This window comes from Equus przewalskii, chromosome 8 (assembly GCF_037783145.1).
Source record: "Equus przewalskii isolate Varuska chromosome 8, EquPr2, whole genome shotgun sequence".
In the NCBI taxonomy this organism is placed as follows: domain Eukaryota; kingdom Metazoa; phylum Chordata; class Mammalia; order Perissodactyla; family Equidae; genus Equus; species Equus przewalskii.
The window spans coordinates 8,802,927-8,823,803 of NC_091838.1; the positions used below are offsets into that span (position 1 = coordinate 8,802,927).

General features: G+C 38.0%; 1 protein-coding gene across 4 annotated transcripts in view; it reads right to left on the bottom strand.

Moving 5' to 3' along the window:
- Positions 1-19,733, bottom strand: part of PKIA (cAMP-dependent protein kinase inhibitor alpha) — an 84,038-nt gene extending 64,305 nt beyond the window's left edge. Inside the window, exons 1-2 of one of the 4 annotated variants that reach the window (XM_070630404.1) lie at positions 19,515-19,690; positions 5,467-5,624 (exon numbers count right to left, since the gene is read on the bottom strand). The gene's annotated coding sequence lies outside the window, so the exon portion shown is untranslated. Of the gene's footprint in view, positions 1-5,466; positions 5,625-19,231; positions 19,438-19,514 lie in introns of those variants that run through there. The other 3 variants (XM_008514565.2, XM_070630406.1, XM_070630407.1) reach the window with 3 other exon arrangements.
- Positions 19,734-20,877: the final 1,144 nt, after the last annotated feature.

Consider the following 20,877-nt stretch of genomic DNA (forward strand, 5'->3'; position numbering starts at 1 on the left):
GCGGGTTAAGTGCCAAGATAGGGAGCTAGGGTGGGAAGGGGGATGCAAAGAAAGAACAAGCTTATCATGAAATGCTTTAGGAGAACAGGACACTTGATTCTTGTCTTAAAGAAAACATAAGAGTGTGAAAGACAAAAAAAAGTTTCAGAAATGAACATTCTAGGCAGAGGCAATAGCATGATTTAAAGCAAAGAGACAGAATGAGCAATTGTGGTTCTAAAGAACTGCCAGTACTTAAGTATGACTGGAATAGAAGAGCCATTTGAGCAAGTAAATAAAAGGCACCAAAATTTGCAGTGGATAATCTACTGTAAGGTTATATCACCTTTCTTTCTTTCATTCTGGAAATATTTACTGAGTGGCTCTTATGTGCCAATGATTATTGTAGGTTCTGCAATGAAAAAACAGCAAGTGAAAAACCAAGACCCTATCCTCATAGAATTTGTATTCTAGCTGGGTAGGAGACAGAAAATAAACCGATACAAAAATACATTGTTTGTCAGACGGAAACAAATGTATGGCGAAACATATATCGGGTATCGGATAGACCATACGTGTGTTAACGTGTGCAAGGGTAAATGTGTGCACCTGCATGTGCGTGCACAAAAGTTACTTTTTAGAGGATGATCAAGACCTCACTGATAAGGAGACATTTGACCAGAGTCTTATTCTATTATCACACCCTCTATTACAATATTCTATTTGTATTACTATGGATTACTTTTCTAGAACATTTCCATCGGATGAAATTGTAAATGCTAGGGCTTTGGGATGAGAGAACGCTGAGTGTGTTGAAAACACAGCAAGGAGGCTGATGTTCCTGGTGTGGAAAGAGTGAGAAGAGTAGTGGATAAAGTGGTGAGCTGGGGGAGGTGGTGAGGGGGGTGCAGATTAGGTAAGGCTTCTTAAAGAGTCTCTTTAAGTACCTGTTCCCTGAGGTTCCCCATTTCTTAGACAGAGCCAAGGAACTGTCTAGCCACAGGCAGCAGAGAACAGGTATTTGGTATTTTTGCTTAACAGTTAAGCTTAAAAGCCTAAAATCTTCATGCAGAGAGATTTTGCTAAATTTTTACAGTTCTTATTTACTACATCAGGGTAATGGATGGATGAATCCAAAGAATTTTCCATGTAGGAAACGCACCATCAGGATTCGTCTGTTTGTTTTTGTCTTGTTGTTTAATAACAGAGAAGAGAAATTACCATTACTATTTTGAATCTGAAAAAGACTGGAGCAAAGAGAGGTTAAATGGTTCCTTCATTAACTGTAAATTTGGGCTTAAAAGTGGGAAGATGAGGAGAGTTCCAACTGCTATTCTATGCAATCACTTCCTCAGAGGAAGGCCATTTCCTTTCAGTAGGCTCTCTGGGACAGCTCTTTTCCCATTAGTTTGGGCAGCTCAGTGAGCAAGGTCAGAGGCTGGCTTCAGCTTTCTATAGCTCTCTCATTCCACTTCCCAAATTCCCAAATTCTTTTACTTGAGCAAAATTCTTTTACTTCATCAAAGGTGTACCAGCAGCAAAACTATCTCCTGGGAACTTGTTAGAAATGCAAATTCCCAGGTAGGGCCCCAGAAATCATTGGTTTGACAAGCCTTTTGATTCACACTAAGGCTTGAGACCCATTGCTCTCCTTCCAGTCTGAAAGGCAAAGAGAAAGAGAGGGAGTGGGGTAGAGAGAATGCTCAGGGAAGTACGCCAGAAAGTAAATGCAAATGGCTTTTTATATTGGGTTTTTACTGTGGTAATTTACAAGTGATTGGAAATAACCACAAATTGAAACCCACAGTTACTTTAAGGTCTCTTTAGCAGAAATCAATCTCCTATCATGGCACTTCTTCTATACTCTAGTCTATTACCCGATAGGTCATTTTCCCATAGGGATGACTAACAGCAGTTCAACAGAAAATGCTCTTTATATTTAAACAGCACTTTCTGTTCTAAGACGTCAAAACACTTGACAGGTAGTCAAAATGCAGCTCACTAATTTTCTCAACCTCATGGCAGTAAATAGCCCGCATCTACCATCACTGCTGTTTACTGGGGATTTCTTGGCAGGGAAAGTTGAAGCGCCTTGGCCACCTCTTTAGAAAGTCACTGACTGAAGGAAAAAACATCATTCACTCTCATTCTCATAGGCTGTATTTGATGAATTAGTCACTGACGTCTGTTATTACATCTCAAGGATAGATAACGATGCTCATTAAGGGAAAATCCCAAAGAACGTTCTTGCATTTTCTTTGATTAAACCTGATTTTTGAAAATCACCTGGCCCAATCTACATTTAATTACAGTATGAACACTACTTAACTCCCTGTTACTTCTGGTTGAACAGGATGGATGCCACTTGAAGAGTAAAAAACAAAGGCTGACTACAGTGAGAATCCTTGAGAGTCAAGTCTATGCCTTAATCATCTTTGACACCCCCGTGGCCAGGGTCGTATCTGGAATAACACTTGGGATCAGGAATTATTTCTTGAGTGCATGGTGGATAAACAAGTCTAGATACCTTTAGAGCTGGAGGCAACCTTTTATGGATCAGAAGGAGGAAAAGTGGTTAAAAAAAACTAGTAAATTCTCAAAACCCAGTGCTGGTCTGAAAGCTTATGTCAACTTGACCATGTCCTCTCGCATGAAAGATGATGTTGTGATACCAACATCTACCAATCAATCAAAAAAGAGTTTCAGAATTCAAATTTGGGTAGGTTTTCGAGCTGGGGATTCCTCTCACCTACCTTTTTTTATGATAAAACTTGGAAGTATAGAATCAACAGATAATATGCTAATTTTTCACTTAAATTGGAAGGTTTTAATCTAATTTTGGAGGCATAAAATATAACTGATGGGCAAATATTAGAATTTTCACCAATGAAAAAACCTAATTTCCAAAATGCTGAAGGTTAGTTCTTTGGAATATTAAAATTACCCCATGTCATGAGTCAAAGAACTTTACCTTTATTAAATAAGGGACTACAAAGTTGCATAATTACTGCCAATGACTTTTTTGACTTGGTTTCAAAAAAATTGCTTGTTTTAAATAAAACAAGGTTCCACTGAAGTGACTATACATAATTAATCTTGTAAAACTCCTTGTGTTAGATTTTTTTCTATCCCCAAAATGCTAACCATGCATATTAAACTGTGATTATTATTATATTTTACTTAGGAGTTTTGTACAGCTTTCGTGTTTGAATTTAATGCTAGGTATCCTTTTTTAACAATCTTGTTCAAACTTAGAGTGTGGATTTCAACCACTCTGTTTAACACTCTATCACCAGTACCTAGAACTGTGCCTGGCACATAATAAACACAATAAAATTCCTAAATTATCTTGATTAAAATCCATACTTATCCTGGCTTTAAGCATGTGAAGACAGAAATCGGTTCCAAATGCATAAGAACACATGAATAATCCAGAGTACAGTAAAGTATACAAATTACCTGTTGATTAAGATATAGAAGACATCTGAGATTTGGAATTACTTCCTGGTAACTCTGAGTTCAGAGCTGTGGTAAAGGCTTTACTTGGGGCATGTTACCATTTTCTGAGTACATGCCAAAGGAGGAAGTTGATGAGAGAGCATGCAAGATTCCTGGGTCCCAAATGGAGCTTGACTCATCTGCATAGAAACAGCCAGTGAAACACAGAAGCGTCCATTGTTCTGCTCCATCAAGCCCCCCTGATGCATGGAATGGAAGAGGGAGAAGAGAGCTGGGTCCAGGTTTTGAGGATCTCCCCTCCGCTTACCTGCTCTCATTGGACCAGGCAACGGACAAGAAAGAATGAGGGAACCACGCTGTGTACCTCTAAACCCACACACTGTGACCCTATCTAAAAGTACAATGTGGCTCAGGGGACGTTCAATCAAATCTCACCAATCAGAATAATTCCTGCTGTCTTGGTGGAGTAGCTCTGATAGAAATGGACAGAGCCGGGAGGGGGTAGGACGGCAGTGCTTCCCTTCTACTACAGGCTACAAATGTCCTCCAATTTTCCTGTGACTTAAGCCTAACTATTGTTTATGAACTTTGAAAAAAAAAGTAGTTACTAAAAGTAAATAAACTGAGACTGTTGAAGTGAAAATATATATAATAATCTTAAGAAAAGGTAGAATTATTGCTGTAAAAATTACCAGAACTGCTTTTGTTCCAAAAATGAGCCTGCTACAGCATTTGAATTATGATTATAATTACATAGAAATTCACTTGCTGTCTCCATCTGATAATATTTCCAGAGACTTCACTTGAGCAAATTTAAAATTATTTATTCTATTGAAATCTCTACAAGTCCTTAAACTGAACTTCCTTATAAGTTAAAGCACACAGTTATCAACAAGCTGGCCCAATTTTGACATCTCTCCTGCCTCCTTTCACATGCTTAAAGCCAGGATAAGTATGGATTTTAATCAAGATAACTTAGGAATTTTATTGTGTTTATTATGTGCCAGGCACAGTTCTAGGTACTGGTGATAGAATGTTAAACAGAGTGGTTGAAATCTTTTTCTCTTTCTCTTCCTCCCTCCCTCCCACCCTCCCACCCTTTCTTCCTCCCTCTTTCCCTTTCTTTCTACAAAGCAAGTAAGTGGGCATATAACAAACAGAAGGGATCAAAACCATTATACTCATTATAGGGGTTGGGAATGTGGACTCTCACAAAAACAGATGACCTGGTTTTAAATACTGTATCTGTGCCTTACTAGCTGTGTGACCATGAGTAATTTACTCAATCATTCTGTGTCTCTCTTTGCCCATCTGTGAAATAGGTAATAATAGTATCTACCTCTTAGGATTGTTGAGAGGGGGAATCCATTTGGTTTTAGAACAGTATTAAGCACAGAATAAGCACAATAAGTATTATTTTTCACTTCTCTGAATATGCAAAACATTTAGTATTTGGATCCATAGTCTCAAAATCCAGCATTCACTGGTGTGAATGAAGAAAAAGAATTGCTATAATAATGATTTAGTTTCTCATTTTTTTAACTGAAAACCAGAATCATCATTTCTTAGCATTATCTGTTATCAATAAACAGTCCAAAATCATTTTATTATTCTTTTAGAAGGCACTGAATATTTGAAATGAAAATGAAGGATGAAATTAATGGTGATATCTGTGAAAACTCTGCAGAAAAGTCACACAGAAAAAAACCTCAAGTTCTCACACCATACTTGAAATTCAAATAACAGCAAATGACTAATTCTTAAATCAAGAACTCTTCACTAAAATTAAAAACATAAATGCTTTCTTTTTCTTGCTTTCTTGTAGGAGGTGAAAGAGGACTCGGTAGGTGTCAGACTATTTTAAACAGCAGGTTATAGTGGTGATATTTCAGAAGCATGAAAATACTAAGGCAGATCTTATAAATGACCTTTAAAATAATTTTATACTGAACAGAAACTTAGTAGAAATGCATTAAAATTGTCCAACGTAATTATAGGAGAGAATTTTCTGTGAATTTTAGTTAGTACCTTTTAAAATGATAGATTATAGGGGCTGGCCCCGTGGCCAAGTGGTTAAGTTCGCGTGCTCCACTGCAGGTGGCCCAGTGTTTCGTTGGTTCGAATCCTGGGTGCGGACACGGCACTGCTCATCAAACCACGCTGAGGTGGCGTCCCGCATACCACAACTAGAAGGAACCACAACGAAGAATATACAACAATGTACCGGGGGGGCTTTGGGGAGAAAAAGGAAAAAAATAAAATCTTTAAAAAAAAAAAAATGATAGATTATATGGCCACGTGCTACAATTATGTAAATAACATTCTAGTTTGGAGCAAAAATTACTGTTTAACTTAGACCTAGTAAATGTGTGCGTGTGTATAAATAAAATGATATATTCTCATGAATGTCAGCATTACGTCAATGCAAACAAGACTGGTACATTATTTAATTTAAGTAGGCCATCAGCATTGTCAACGTTTGTTTATTAAACAATGCAATCCTTTAGTTAGGAGGCATGGTTTTCCAGAAAAGAACTTTATAGACACAAGATACACAGACTGCAATATGGTGAAAAAACAGGCAATATGGATTTTTGTTTTTTTTAAACCTAGGAATTTGTTTAACATGCCCATTTCTTTGAGTTGAAGAAAATAATCCATATAGATTTTCCTGGTTCAGGCTCCAGTGAGGTCTATAGGCAAATCTGTACCTAGAGACAGACCCTGGCCTATTTCCATTTTCGGGTTCACCTCCTAAACATATCCAGTTCCTACAGCATAGAGGAATGCACTAGATTGGCCGTGACATGAAACAGGGTTAAATTCTGCCCCTGCCACTTAATAACTCTGTGCACTGCTTAAGTGGGCAAATTGCTAAACTTCACGAACTCCAATTCTCCCCCTCCCCATGAAAAATGAGGACAATACTTGCTTTACCAGCTTTGGAGAGTTAGGATGGTCCAATGAGAATATGGATATAAAAATGTTTTGAAAATTATATAGTTTTAAAAATATGTTATCATTGTTATTTCAGGATGAAGGACAAACTCCCCTTCCTCTAATATAGTCAGTATTTCTACGGCCAACTTAGATCTTCCAGAAAACTACATAAAAATTGAGCACTTGGAAATGTTTAGATGTTAAAAAACACATCTAAACTGGTGCATTTCTTCTCAAACAGTTCTGAAAGTAATGCATACACATTGCAATGAATTTGGAAATACAGAAAGACATCAAGAGCAAGTAAAGGCCACCAGGACTCTCTCCTTCTTGAGTTAAACATTGATAGTTGATTTTTAAATTTTCTTTGGGTCTCTTTCCTCTATGTATGTGATATTCAAAAACAGTTGTGAATATGCTTTATTTATTTTTAAGATTCTTCTCTTCTCACTTAACATTTCATAAAAAGGAAATTTTAATTTATCAGTTTCTATATTATTTCTTACTCTAAGTATCTTAAAATACTTAATAGTCTAGGTTACCTATGAGCTATTATGTAAATGAATTAAGTTCAGCATAGATAACCTAAATAAATATATCAGAAATTCATATGCTTTAAAGGATATCTCTGTTTTTTGTGTTTGATCATTTCAAATGTTTCAGACAATTCCAATATTTATATTTAAAGACCATGTAAATTTTTATTTAGTATTTTCAAATAAAAAAATGTTAAAGATTGCTCCATTCAAAAGCTGACATGAAAGCTCTAGAAAACGTCCTTCTACTTAAGCGAAGTGGTAGATAGAAAGGCATTATAGCAATATAGATGACACTTGAGTTTAAATAAAAATTTGAATAAATACTAAAGAACTGCCACCTACTCAATATTCTGCTAATAATTGGTAATAGGCATATTGTGGAGAATGACTGAACATTAATAGTCATCTGCCAATTATTAAGATCACACTTGTGTGGCACAACAAATATGCAAAGTGGAGTATCAGGTATGTTTTATTGTCAAGGGTTGCCTGCCAACTGGCCAGTCATTTCATAGGCTATGCGCTAAAGTATATCATTTTATTGATATCCAAGAGACATCTTAGTATGCGATTAATAGGGCAGAAACTCTAAGCCAGGGATATTTTTGTCTTTATAGTGCATTTATTTCAGACAGAAGTTATTAGAAACCAGAATAAAACACCAGTAACCTTTAAATTAATTTTGACCCTAAAGTTGTAGCAATTTCAACAGAGGTTAGTATATTTATATACTGAATTAAAATTCCTAAACTAGTTTTAACAATCTATGCAGTGTTTATATGAAATATTAGACATATAATACTTTAATAAATTAATAAAACGAAAACAGTAAAGAAATGTCATAAATATTTGTGTCCTAGAAAGGATTTGGAAGGAACTTTTGGTAACATAAGTTAATAGATGATTAATCTTATACTTTTATTTATCCAAACATCCACGTCTATAAGATTATAATCTTTAATGTGAAGAGAAATGTATTTCAGAATTAATTTTAAAAACATTGCTTTTATTGTACTTACATTTTCTAATTGAGAGGTCTGGCCTTTAAGCGTTTTAAAATCATATTGCTAATCAGATATAAAGCAGGAGGAAAGCCAACAATCCAGCTCAGGCATGTGTTAATATAGGCCTCTGTATAACAGTGCTATGAAACTAAGTTAAAACAAAGCAGAACCAAAGATAGATGTCATTAATCAACATATGGCTATTTAAAAAGAATCTAGTTAATAGTATACTACCTGGGTCAGGATTGTGAGGAAGACTGAAATAAATGCCAGACCAAGTTTGGCTTTCTTATTTGAAAAAATTACAGTATATTGGATCTGTGTCCTAATTGGGGGCTATGTAACTGCCACTCTCATGTTTCTAGTTTTACTATGAGAGCACATTTTACTACGTATAAGTGTAGAAAGAGGACTGGAATGTTCCATATTGCAAACAGTTTCCTTCCTCCCTTTTCCTACTCATTCTCCAACAGAAAAAGTGAGAAATACCTAAAGAACAGATCTGATGATTCACAAAGGGACAAGTCTCCATTCTGAAACAGTCTATTCAAATGAGAACATTCCAAATTAAGATTTTGTAAGATACTGGAAAATTATGGCATGAAATACAAATATAGAAGAATACTTCTTATGTATTGTGAAATATATCTCTCAAAGCAGAAAACCTGATGGAAGGCCAGAGAACTTAACAGATAAAATATTATCAAATGAAACAGAAGCACGTTCTAAGCTGAAATGCAACCATACCACTATTCTCACATAATGGGATAATGGTTATAACCTGGTAAGGTCAACTTTAAAAACATTATATATATTTAATATATATATATACAACATATATGTTATATTGCTATGTTATATAGCAATCTGAAATAGGTATATATTCATATCTATATATTAAAGAATCACTTTGAAATTTTAAAAATATTCTTTTAACTTTTGAAAAATAAACAGCCAATGGAAAAATAAGTTTTCTTTGCAAAACTTAGCTCTGAAACAAAGATTCTTCAAGTGCTTCTCCAAGAATCTATTTAAATAAAATTCAAATATAATGCGATCAAATATTTGAAATATAAAGAAAATGTTCATAAAAACAGACATATACACATGCACATATATGTATATACATTCGAACACAAAATTGGTTAAATATAAAATACACATACAATATATAAATTTATTTATAATATATGTGTCTGCATGTATGTACATGCATATTTAAAACAGGTATTTTAACTGTTTGCACCATCTCATCTTAGAATCAATCTATGCGAAAAATATGCCTCAAGTCTTGGTGAATAGCTAATGATCAGTATTTAAACAGGGATTAACAATATTGGCTTGGAAATTCAGGACAAAGTTACGCCTAGTGATGACTTGCACCTCTTGCTTGAAAGAATAAAGTTAGGTACACATGAATAGGTTCTACCAATCAAAATAAATTATTGCAAATTTGGCTGGAGTTGTTGATCACCACAAAATTCTATGGCTCACATTTAATATGTAAGCCTCTAGGCAGCTTTTGTACTTGTTTCCTCGAACGAAAGGCCCACATCAATAATAAAAAGCCATATAAGAAAAAATCTAAAATTACGTGCTTTCCAAGCCCAATAAAAATTGTCATCATGCTAAAGTGTGTGTGTATTAACAATGCAGTTTTTATAGGCAGGTGTTTCTGGAAGTTGTCATATTAATTGGGGCTCTATTTTTTAGTTCAGTTTAAAGGTGTTGCTACTGAGCAAATCTAATCAGTACACCTAGTAGTGAACAAGACCCTGAATATTAAAATGCTTATATGTTCTCTCTAAATTCTTTGAACTTCAGTAAAATAGAAAAGTATCATATAGCAAAAAAAGTCCTTTGTATATGATGTACAATGGAGTTACAGGCTAATTTTCCTTTTTGGACAACTTGATATTGATTAACAATAAGAAACGTCTTCAATATTTGCATATTAAAACATACATGTTTAGATAAAAGGCGGATAATTAGCAGATCTTCAAAGGCTTTTGTTAGAGGAAGCAAATGTTAACAACTCTTTACAAATTAAAGTTGCTGCCTTCCAGGAACTTCAATACTGTATCACCAAAAAAAATAAAAGTCAACTGTTGCATTCAAGTAAGGGAACATTTCCATTTTATACTACACTTGCTTCTGAAAATCAACACCTTTCTTCAACAACTTTCATATCATTTCTGATAATGAGTCAGTGAAAAGAGTGATTAGACCTATGGTACAATTCAGACAGAAACTAAGATGCAGAATTAATGGCCGAGTGACTTTTCCCAGGTCATCCTATCAACTGCTTGCAGAGTTAAAAATAGAAGCGAAGACTAATTCCCACAGCACCTGCGGCTCAGAGCCTGACAACTTGGCACTGTGGTGGCCTCAGCCTCCCCCGCCCCTCGCCACTGGCATTATCTGCATTGAGACATCTTCCCTTGAGGTTCAGAATCTTTTGAGGCTTCGTTTAACTAACAAGGAGAAAGGGAGGAAAAAAAGAGTTCACAAACATCTGGGGAAAGCTGTGGTAATGAGATGTTTTTAAATTGCCCATGAGAATTAAAACAATAAAAATTGGAAGCATTTATTTACCCTTACTATGTTTCAGACACTGCACTAAGCTCTCTTTTATGTTATATTTTCTCATCTTCAGAACAACTGTGATTTTCCTGTTTTAAAAATGAAGATACAACTCACAGAGGTTAAGTAACTTGAGATTCAAACCAGGTGGAATTTAAAGCCCAGATTCACTTCCTGAAAGGCAGGACTTGGACACAAGTGGTAACTAAACAGCGCCCCCCCCACCCCCCCCCCGCCCAAAGATAAAAATAAAAATAAAACAAAGAGAGAAAAGGAAAGGAGAAGATCTAGTGATCAGAATACTTTGAAGATAAATGTTTCAAGCTTTGGGATTGATCTTGAAAATGACCAAAACCTGCTCAAGAGCTTTAGGAATGAAATTATCGAGTTGAACAAAACCCACTGATTTTATAGTCAGACATTTTGAGATCAAACCATTTGCTTTGCTTTCACGACAGTGTCCTGCCATTTTATTTCATTTTCCATTTTATTTATTAAGGGGAAATTTAAACAAGTAAGTATTTAAGTGAACAGATTACTGTTTTTCCCCTAAATGATGACCAAGATGCCAACCTTCCTCTCCTTACTCAAAGCCTGTTTAGTGTCAGACCATTTTAATGTCAGATTTCATTTTTGTGGCGAAATAGTGACTTCACAAAGCCCCATGAAGATGTCACAAGTCCACTAGCTCAAGCCTGCTTGCAGGTGGAAAAAATTTGCAATTGACTGAGATTTTGCTTTCTCTATGATTGTGTTCTTCACAATAAATGAAATTGAAAAAGACAAGGAGATAAGAGAACCACTGACTAAAATTTTATGATTAAAATCTGCATCTCGCATTTTGAGTTTTCTAAAAGTCCAAATCCACTGTAGTCCAAGAAAGAAGGTAAGGTCATATGCTTTCCTGTCCTGGGTAATGGACTGTGCTCCGTTGAGTGTCTTGAACTGCTTACTACATACACCTCAAACTTCAGTACCCACCACCTCTGATTTCCATCTTACCAAAACCTCAGAGTAAGAGCATACGGTGGGGCAAGACACAGGGGAGAGGGAGTCCCGTCCATAATTCCTCCCCACCGCACCTACAAATATACGCACAATAAACTTATGTAGAATACCAATTATTTCGTATTGGGGGGCAGCTTTCGAAACTAAACAGTGTTGATTCATTTTGTTGTTCAACGAATATTTTGTAAATGCCTATGATAAATTCAAGTACCCAACTGACCATTTGAGTTGCAGAAATTTTTACACTCTTGATATTTGACTGTTTTAAAATAAGTTTACATTTACTGAGTGTTACCATAGTATATGATACCAATAAGCTCCCTAGAAATTTAAACACTTATAGAAAATACCAAATGCTACTGTCTCATGCCTTGCTTTGCAATCCTGGTTTGTTCCCTAATATGGAGATGATGTAAGCAATGTAATTTAGATTTCTCCTCTACAGGATCACCAGCCATGTCTCAACTAACTTTTATCAATGGAGATTCTCAGTAGATACATATTTCTTTATTATAAAACCCTTCTGTACTGATCATTAGGTAATTCTAGTAAGTGTGGGTGTATCCCAAGTGTTAAGAGTGTCAGCCTCATTTCATTTCAGCTTGATCTGCTGCAGGAAAGCACAAATTACATGAAGGCAATTTCCCCCAGAACAACTCACTTCCTTGAGAAGAGAGATTAACTTGGATGAACAATGATTTGTCACAATTTATTTTTGAGGGTAGTGGTTAAAAAGAAGTGCTAATGCAGTCTTTTCAGAGTGAATCCTGCTAAAAATGCATTATTCTCCAGTGAGCATACCTTATAATTAAAAACTCATACATATAAATTTACTTTTCGGAAAATTTGTATATATTACCATATATAACAATTATTAAAATCTTAAATCTTTACAATCCTTAAAATTGGATGGGCTTTAAATCTGATTTTGGATTTAGCAAATCTGATAGGTTATTCTCAGCAATTCCATTGAACAACCATCAATCCAGAGTCAACACTATTTCTGCAAGTCTTAGCAGGACTGAGTTTTGTGAATGGATAGAGGGTATTAACACCCTGGTCGGTTTTCACTACATTTCAACTATCACAGAACTTGAGTGTGAAAGACCATGGAGAGGAGTGTAAGAAAAGGCACTAATGATATTACTGACTTTTCTAAGTTTATTCAAATTCTGCAGTATTCAACAGAAGGAACAAAGCAGGTTGTGTTGCTGCTACTATTGCATGGACCCAAACCCGACGCGTCCCCCCTCAGGCTCACAGCCACTGCACTGCGTGCACTGTGTGCGATGTGGGCTTGTTGTTGCTGATTCAGGGAAAGGTCAGAATGCTGATTTGTTTTATGTCTGCTTTTTAATGAGGGTTTGATCAGAGAGCAATAAAGAAAAAAGTAAATAACAGGAGAAATGTTTATTAACAGGTCCCTCCATCTCAATCACCTAAAGAAAAAGCAGACCTTAAAATACTGTTGTGAAATTTCTAGGGTGTGTCTACCTATGTGCTTGCAACCCTTCAGTTTGAAGTAGCTTTTCAAAAATATGTTATAAACATGTTGCTTCATCCTCGCCCTTTTAGCATGTTAACGTCTAATCTGAGTTAAACATGACGCAATCGCCAGCAAGCTCTCTGTTTCTGCTTCCTTGGACAATGCAAATCAAGACAGTCTTATTCTGAGGAGGGTAGTTAAAAGTCTAGTCAATTCTGTTTATACTTCAGAGACTCCAATATTCTGTAGTTTAGCTTAAATAAGACACTCTCATAATTGGGCTTTAATTATTCTGTTCCAAGATAAATTAAAGAGAACATACTAAAGAGAAACTAAGGAAAAAACAACAAAATAAATGATTTAGCATAACGCAGGTAAATAAATTTGAACTTAAAAACAGACCAAATGTTAGATTAGGCTGAATACAAATGACCCATTGATGGAGCTTAAAAAGAAAACCAGAAAGCTAGCAATAGATGTTTCTACATTGTTGTTACAAGACTTGACTGACAGCTATAATGCACTGTAATATTTTTGAAATGATAAAATATGTGTTTGAGAGACTTGAGATCTTTCAATACTTGTGCATAGTATTGAAGCTATATGAACCAGAAATGAAAAAGTGAGAATACTCCTTTGCTCAAATCATGTTAAGTGAATTCCCTTATGTTCCTTGCATTCATTTTTAAGATAGTTAGAAACCATTACAGAAGATGATGCAGAAATACTGTTTATGAACTTTATGATTTTTATAGTAACGTATGTACTCAAATTCTAAATGTTTGTGCATAATCTCTGACCCAACAATACCACTCCATATCACTCCAAGAATTCTTCCATCAAAAGTAAAAACACCAACATCTAAAGACGTGTACCTCTATGTCCATTACCACATAGCTTGAAATCATAAAAAATTTGGAAATTAATAAATGTTTGGCAATGGATTTTGATTGAATAAAATTATGGCGCCCTCATAGTACACATTATTAAGCATCTACTAAAGGTAATATGGTAGTGTTATATGCTGGATATCTGTAATATAATAGAAAGACAATGTACTAAAAGTGTTTGCAACTAAAAATTACTAAATGTGGTATATATAAGTATATACAATGAAATATCATTCAGCCTTAAAAAAGAATGAAATTCTGATGCATGCTACCACATGGATGAACTTTGAAAACATTATGCTAAGTGAAAGACACCGGACATAAAAGGACAAATATTTTATGATTCCACTTACACAAAGTACCTGGAATAGGCAAATTCATAGACATAGAAAGCAAAGCAGAGATCACCAGAGGCCGAGGGGAGGAGAGAAGGAGGGGTTATTGTTTAATGTCTGCAGAGTTTCTGTTTGAGATGAGGAGCAAGTTCTGAAAATGGAAAATGGATGTTTGCTCAACATCATGAATGGATTTAGTATCAGTAAACTGTACACTTAAAAATGGTAAAAACAGTAAATTTTGTGTTATATATATTTTACCACAATAAAAAATAACAAAACTCTACTACAAAATAAAGCACAAATTTGCCCCATATTATGAAGTTTCTATACAATTACACTTATTTTGGGAGCTTATACAGCTGTTATTATATTTTGGGAAATGGAAAGAAAGCAGCGGCTGAAGTTGTCCTCTTGAGTTTTCTCTCTGTCCGTTTCTCCGTCTCTGTGTTTTCTAATATTCTTGTCACACCCCTCTTTGAACACTAGCGTCAGCAGGAATGACGCTAGCTAATACTGGTCTCCTCCAGCACCAGCTAAGAGTTTTAATTCATTTTTATGCTGGCAATTGTTTTAGACCCTAGGAGGGATGAATATAACTTGTCATTCTTCCTTAACTTGGCAAAAGCAAATATATTACTGCAGAGAGCATTACCAGAAAGAAATAGTAACTTTGAGACAGGCATACGTCCATCCTAGGAGAACTGAATATATTTCACCACTCAACTGCTGGCAACGTTCTTTGACGTATTTGACAGTATTGCACTCGAAGTCTGAGAATCGTTTCTGTTTTGTAAAAATGGTTCGATTGGGAAACCCCAAGTAAGTCATTTGGAACGTGTAGCATTCAGAGCTCCTTCTAGGATTCCTTTCCCATGAAGAAGGTTCTCTGACTCACTAATCTCACTGGCACTCGCCTCCTAGTCATCTCAGCTGCCTTTGTGCCAGTGCTAGAGCTCTCGTTTTAGCTCCTAAAGCAGCGAGAACAATAGAAAGAGAAACTCATTTCAAGTACCAGCAATGTCTGGGCTGATAATAGAGACAAATATTGTCAAAGTGAGTGCAAAGTGGAAGTCCTTAAACCTGTGGCTAAGGGGGGCTTTACTGGATCCTTAAACACCTGCTATTGCATGCAAGATTCCCTCCCTCTGTGTGTGTTTGTGTAAGTGCTTGGGAAGTGCATGCAGGGCCTTTACTGAATTATCAAAGGGGATGGTGGGCCCAAGCATTTAAGAAGTACTGGGAAGATTAATCACAAAAATTTTCAATGACTCTGACGGCTCTGCCGTTGGGTTTTTATACAGCTTTCCTTCACTCTATTACACTTCAAAGAGCAGCATGGTAATTTCGAAAGAGTCACTGTCATTAGGTGACTTCTCTGAGACTCAGTTTCCTCAATGTAAAATTGGTATAGAGCAGAAAGATGACACCAGGTACCATAGATGAAAATACCTCCCAGAGGGCCTTGAAACTAGATGAGTGTTGATATGTGGATGGTGCCTTCTCTGCTTACTCTTTTTTAATACAACACAAGCATATTGAAAGTAGGGACAACGTCTTCTCTGAAGTTTCGTTTTGCTATGCCTACCATGCTTTTTAATATTTATGAACTAATATACATATGAGGGCTCACAATAACTTTTGTTGACTATAACTATTTGAATGTACTTTCACTATCTTTGTTATTATATAAGGATTTTAAACAATTAAATTGGTACTTTCACACTTATTTAGAGCCTAACTTGACTAGCAGAGAAGAGTAGGTAGATATATACCCCTGGTAAATACTGAGTAATTTCTTCACTAAAATCAAACTACTGAACATCTACTATGTGTATACACAGCGAGGCACTGTACTGTGAGTTGCAGGTAAGAAAAAGTTGTTGGTCACAACCGTGCTCTCCAAGGGTATTTTAGAAGAGCAGAGCATGTTCACACAAGAGGACACACGAAGATAAAACACGGTTTAGGAATTTAGACAAAAACACATGGGATGTGAGAAGAAAGGAGCGTACGGGGAAGGCGTCGTGGAAGAGGCAGTGTCTGACGTGAGCAAGGGGTCAACATGGAACGGGTGAAAGGAACAACCGAGACATACAGGCATGACATCATGGGGCACAAACTGGAAATAAGACCACGTGGTTTAGGCTGGGCACGGGGTCGTTTAAGGAGATTAGTAAGAGACTAGAGACAAAAGTATGTCAGTGCCTGACACAGATTACTTACGAATAACACTTTTAAACACAAGCATTTAATTTAAAAAGAACATAGAAGAGAACTTCAAGACATAATGAACAGAGTAAAATATGACAGAATTCTGGCCATTAAGACACCACGACAACTTTCAAAATAGTACTTTTTCTCCCCATTCTCAGTGGAGGCCCTGGTTGAATAGAAATGATATTTCTTCTTCAGTCTTAGTATTCCTGCTTTTTTTTTCTTTTCCATTTTCGAAACCTCAGGATAAGCCATTTCGATTGTGGCTAAGGGCAGCAATGCAGCATCAGAAAATGCCTTTTGTAACGAGAGAGCAACCCTGACTCCTCAGTTCGTACTCTCTACGTTACTGATCACATTGACCGCCCCCAGACTAAGGTTTTTTTTTTTACGTGGTTGGAAAGCAGCAGACTGACTTCAATTCCACTTTGTCAAACCTACAAAAGCGCCTGCAGTTCATTTAGCATCTAATAGCGCGCATCCTTCTACTTTTCATTCCCCGTCCATTTCTGAACACCGGGCAAGTGATCTTTCCTTTCCTTGGAAAAGGTTTAAAGAAAAGGAAATAAAGTCATACATCAATTTCAGGCATGAAATCAGACATATATTTCTTCTAGGGTTGTGAATTTAAAACTTTGCTCAGAAATTGTTAACACATAACAAAGTCCAAATTCAGAAATCCCTTAAATTTAATTACCTTCTTCAGTTGCATCGAAATGAAAAAAGTTAAATTTTCTTACTTGTTTTCTTTCTTCCCCAAAGGCTTCTCCAACTCTAGTCCATAACTGAGTGGATCCTTCCCACCTGTGAAATCACTGGCAGGTATGACGCTGGTTTAGGCAGCACCAGTCCCCTAATCCTGACCCATTTATTGCCAAAGAATTCAGTTTCTTCAGAAGCCAATAATAGACACTTGCAGTTTCTAAGCATCATTAGGGTATTCTCAGGCACTACTCTTCAACATAAAGACGCCTCAAAATTATAGAAATTTTATTGTACTTAAGATCAATTGCACTAATCTGTTATTTCATTTACCTTGGACTAGCTTCTTAAAAATGAATTATTATACTAATGTCTATCACTTATTATCCAGAATAGTTATTTATATAGTTAAATATTTTAAGACTAGGAAAGAAAGGTGGTAGAATGATCTTGTTCTTTGTTCCCTCTTCTAGTTGGTGTGCCTGATTCAAAATTCTGGAATCTTGAAAATTTAATATTTCAAACCCAAACCGTGCACTCATCACATAATAATAACAACAAACAAACAAAATCGGTCCTGAGGTTTTCATCATCCAGGGAACAGCCCCTGGAGTGGGCCACTTAAAGTGGGCTTTGCCCAGCCGTCCACTCCCTCTGCCTCAGACACTGAAGGTGGAGACAAAGAAACCAACTCAAATCTTTCTAAAGTGTATTTCAAAAAAGAGACTCTGTAATCAGAAAAGCAATAATAATATATAATAGAATTAACATAATTTTTCAGAACCGGTATTTCTGTCTAAAAGCAATATTTAAAAAGGAAAGTGAGCAGAGGTCTATTTTTTAGCTATACACCCTGCCACTCCTTTTCACTGATCTCCTGTTTTAATTTGTTAAGATACAATTACATGGCTGTTGAGTCAGACTGTCTCTCTAATTTCAAGTTTAAAGATAACAGATCTCCTTTTAAACAGAATATTGGCACACAGACGCCCCACAGTCTGGCTTATTGCAACTGTTCTCTCTTGGTGAAGTGGCACATTTGCAATCCCCATCACAGCCATCTTCACCATTTCACAGCATATTATTCAAATACACATCTCTAGGTGGCAACAGGAACAGGCACTTCAGCTCAGCAGCAAGGGGTGTGTAAGGAAATCCTAGGACAAGAGGTAGGAACCCCTAAATGGGGAGACTAAGTTGAGGATGCTCAAATAACCTGAGCTCCATTGGCTTTCTGACTGCCTGTGGGGAAGGCCTCTCTGGAAACCCTTCTGAGGTGATCGGGGAATCCTAGGACAAATGCGCTGCTTGCTTTCGGGGAAGGACTTGCCCCAAACCCTACACAGCCAGGTGCCTCACAACACAGCTGGACTGAAAAACCTTCAAGAAAGCTAGAAAGATTGACATTCACATGAGTAGTTCCACCTATGCCTACGCACAGGGAGCAAAATCTGTAGGTCTGGTCCTGTTTCTCACACCCCAACAGATCCTGCTGTCCTCAAAACCCTTCTGGTATGTGCAGTGACTACAATGAAGGGAGTTATTGGAGACCATGTTGGTCCTGGGCTAAAAGCAGGATTTCTCATGCCATGTATCCGGCGAAAGGACACAGGTATCAGTAGGGAGAGAGAAAGAACACCAAAACAGGTCTAAGGCAATGCCCTTGACAAAATCAGTCATGGAACAGAGGCGGGGGATAGGAGTTGACAAGAGTTGGCCTGTGAATGGGCACAGCATCCCAGATAGAAAAAAAAAAAAAAATCAATGAAATGATTGACTGAGAAGATGAGGAATGAAGGGAGAAGCAAGACAAGTGCTTCTCAACCCAAGCTGAACTCCAGGAGACAAGAGAAGTTTCTCCTCTTCGAAACAGAGACTCTTTCTAATACTGCAGAAGGGTTTTGACATTGAAATGAGCACAGACCCATTCTGACAACTGGAAAGGGGAGGACGACGGACTGTAGAAGGAGAGGGAAGATTTCTGATCACTTCCCCAGGCTGCTGGCAAGGACCTGCTGCTCTAAAACCAGAAAAGAACCAAGTGAAGGTTAAAGGAAGGAAGGGAAAAGTGCAAATGAAATTATTTTACTTTTGGAATCCTCTTCCACATCTAAGCGAGCCTGGCATTGAAATGGACGATTATCTTTAAAAGAGTGTAGAGGCTGACCGCCTTCTTTGTCTGCCCATTAACACCGCTCCTCCGATCTCAGGCACTCGGCTGATGAACATTTCCATCCCAGTTGTTGCTCCTTTCTCACGGCAGGATGCAGCGCGGTTCTTGCCCTTCTTCCCTCTGTATTGCAAACCCCATTAGTAACCGAGCGGAAAGCACCGCGCAGTGTGGCCAAAGCTAATAATAGCCTGCTGCTTACCTTCTCGGGCCGGAGTCAGCGCATGTCCTGGGCGCCGGGCCGGGCCGCAGTGGCGCCGCGCCGGCCGGGTGCGTGGTCGCGGTCGCGGTGGCGGTCGCGGTCGCGGTCAGCTCTGCCGGCCCCCGCCCCACCTGCAGCTGCAGCAGCTGCTCCCGCCGAGCGCCGAGCTCGGCCGCATGAAGTCATCCCCCGCCCGGCCGGAGCGCCGCATTGCGCGCCAGCCGCGGGGGGAGAGGGACCTCTCCGGGCCCCGGGGAAGGGCGCCTGGACATGGCACCCGGTTACCCCTGCCCCTCCGGGTTTTAGGTGTATTTTCTATTAATGCTTTGACAGAGGAAGCGTCTCCGGATCGTGGCCCGAGAGAGGAGAGCCAGAGAGACACGGTCTGCAGAGCGCTTTCCTGCCGGCGCTCCCCCGTCCCTCCCGCTGCATGGACAGCTCCATTCCACCGTGTGGGTTTCCACCCTCCGCATCTCCCTTATCAGTATTGTTCATTTCGCTGAATTGGAGACTGGGATTGTCTTTGAAGATAAACATTCAAACACTCCCCAGATGTTTTAAATTGGCAATCTTTCGAAGAACCCTGGAGCACGCTCCTCTTTCCCCCAACACACACACACACACACACACACAAGCACGCACATGCAGCCACACCACTCACAATTATGAAAGCTGGGACCTCTCGCCCTCTCGCCTACGTAATGGAACGGGAAATTCCCAAAGGGGTGGAGAAGTGGGACCGACCCGAGAAAGCACTCAAGGAGACAGAGAGGGGTCGCCCCAGGATGTTGTTCGTGTTTACTGGTGACCTTGGTGGACAGATGTTCCCTCTAACACCCGAGACCCCCCTCCCTCAAAGTGGGCAGACTGCTCTGGTGACAGCTATAAAATTTGGAAACCAAGAAGCAGAATCTACATTAGCAGATGGCTGTATCTCTTTCTTTCCCGAAGGATTTATCCGAATTGGCTTTAGGAATAATAAGCATATAATCCCCTTCCTTCCCTCTTTAAATTGGCACCAGCTATTAACAAGTCTCTCTCAGGCTCTCTCTCTCTCTCTCTCTCTCTCTCTCTCTCTCTCTCTCTCCCTCTCTCTCTCCTCTGCTGACTAGATCAGCAGTTTGGGGGTTTAAGGGGGAAAAAAGACCAAGGATTTGCTTTCTTTACAGCTGAGCCAGGGTTTCTTTTGCTATTGTCTAGCCATTTCCAAGTAGAGAGGTTCTTTGACACTAGGGTTTGTGTGAGCGGTGTTCCTTCCTTCAGCTTGCTTTGCTTTGGGAAATGCCCATCATTAGGTCCAGGCCAGCTTTAGCCTGCGGATTTGTCCAGCAACCTAAACCGTGCATTGCGTGAGGTCAGGGGA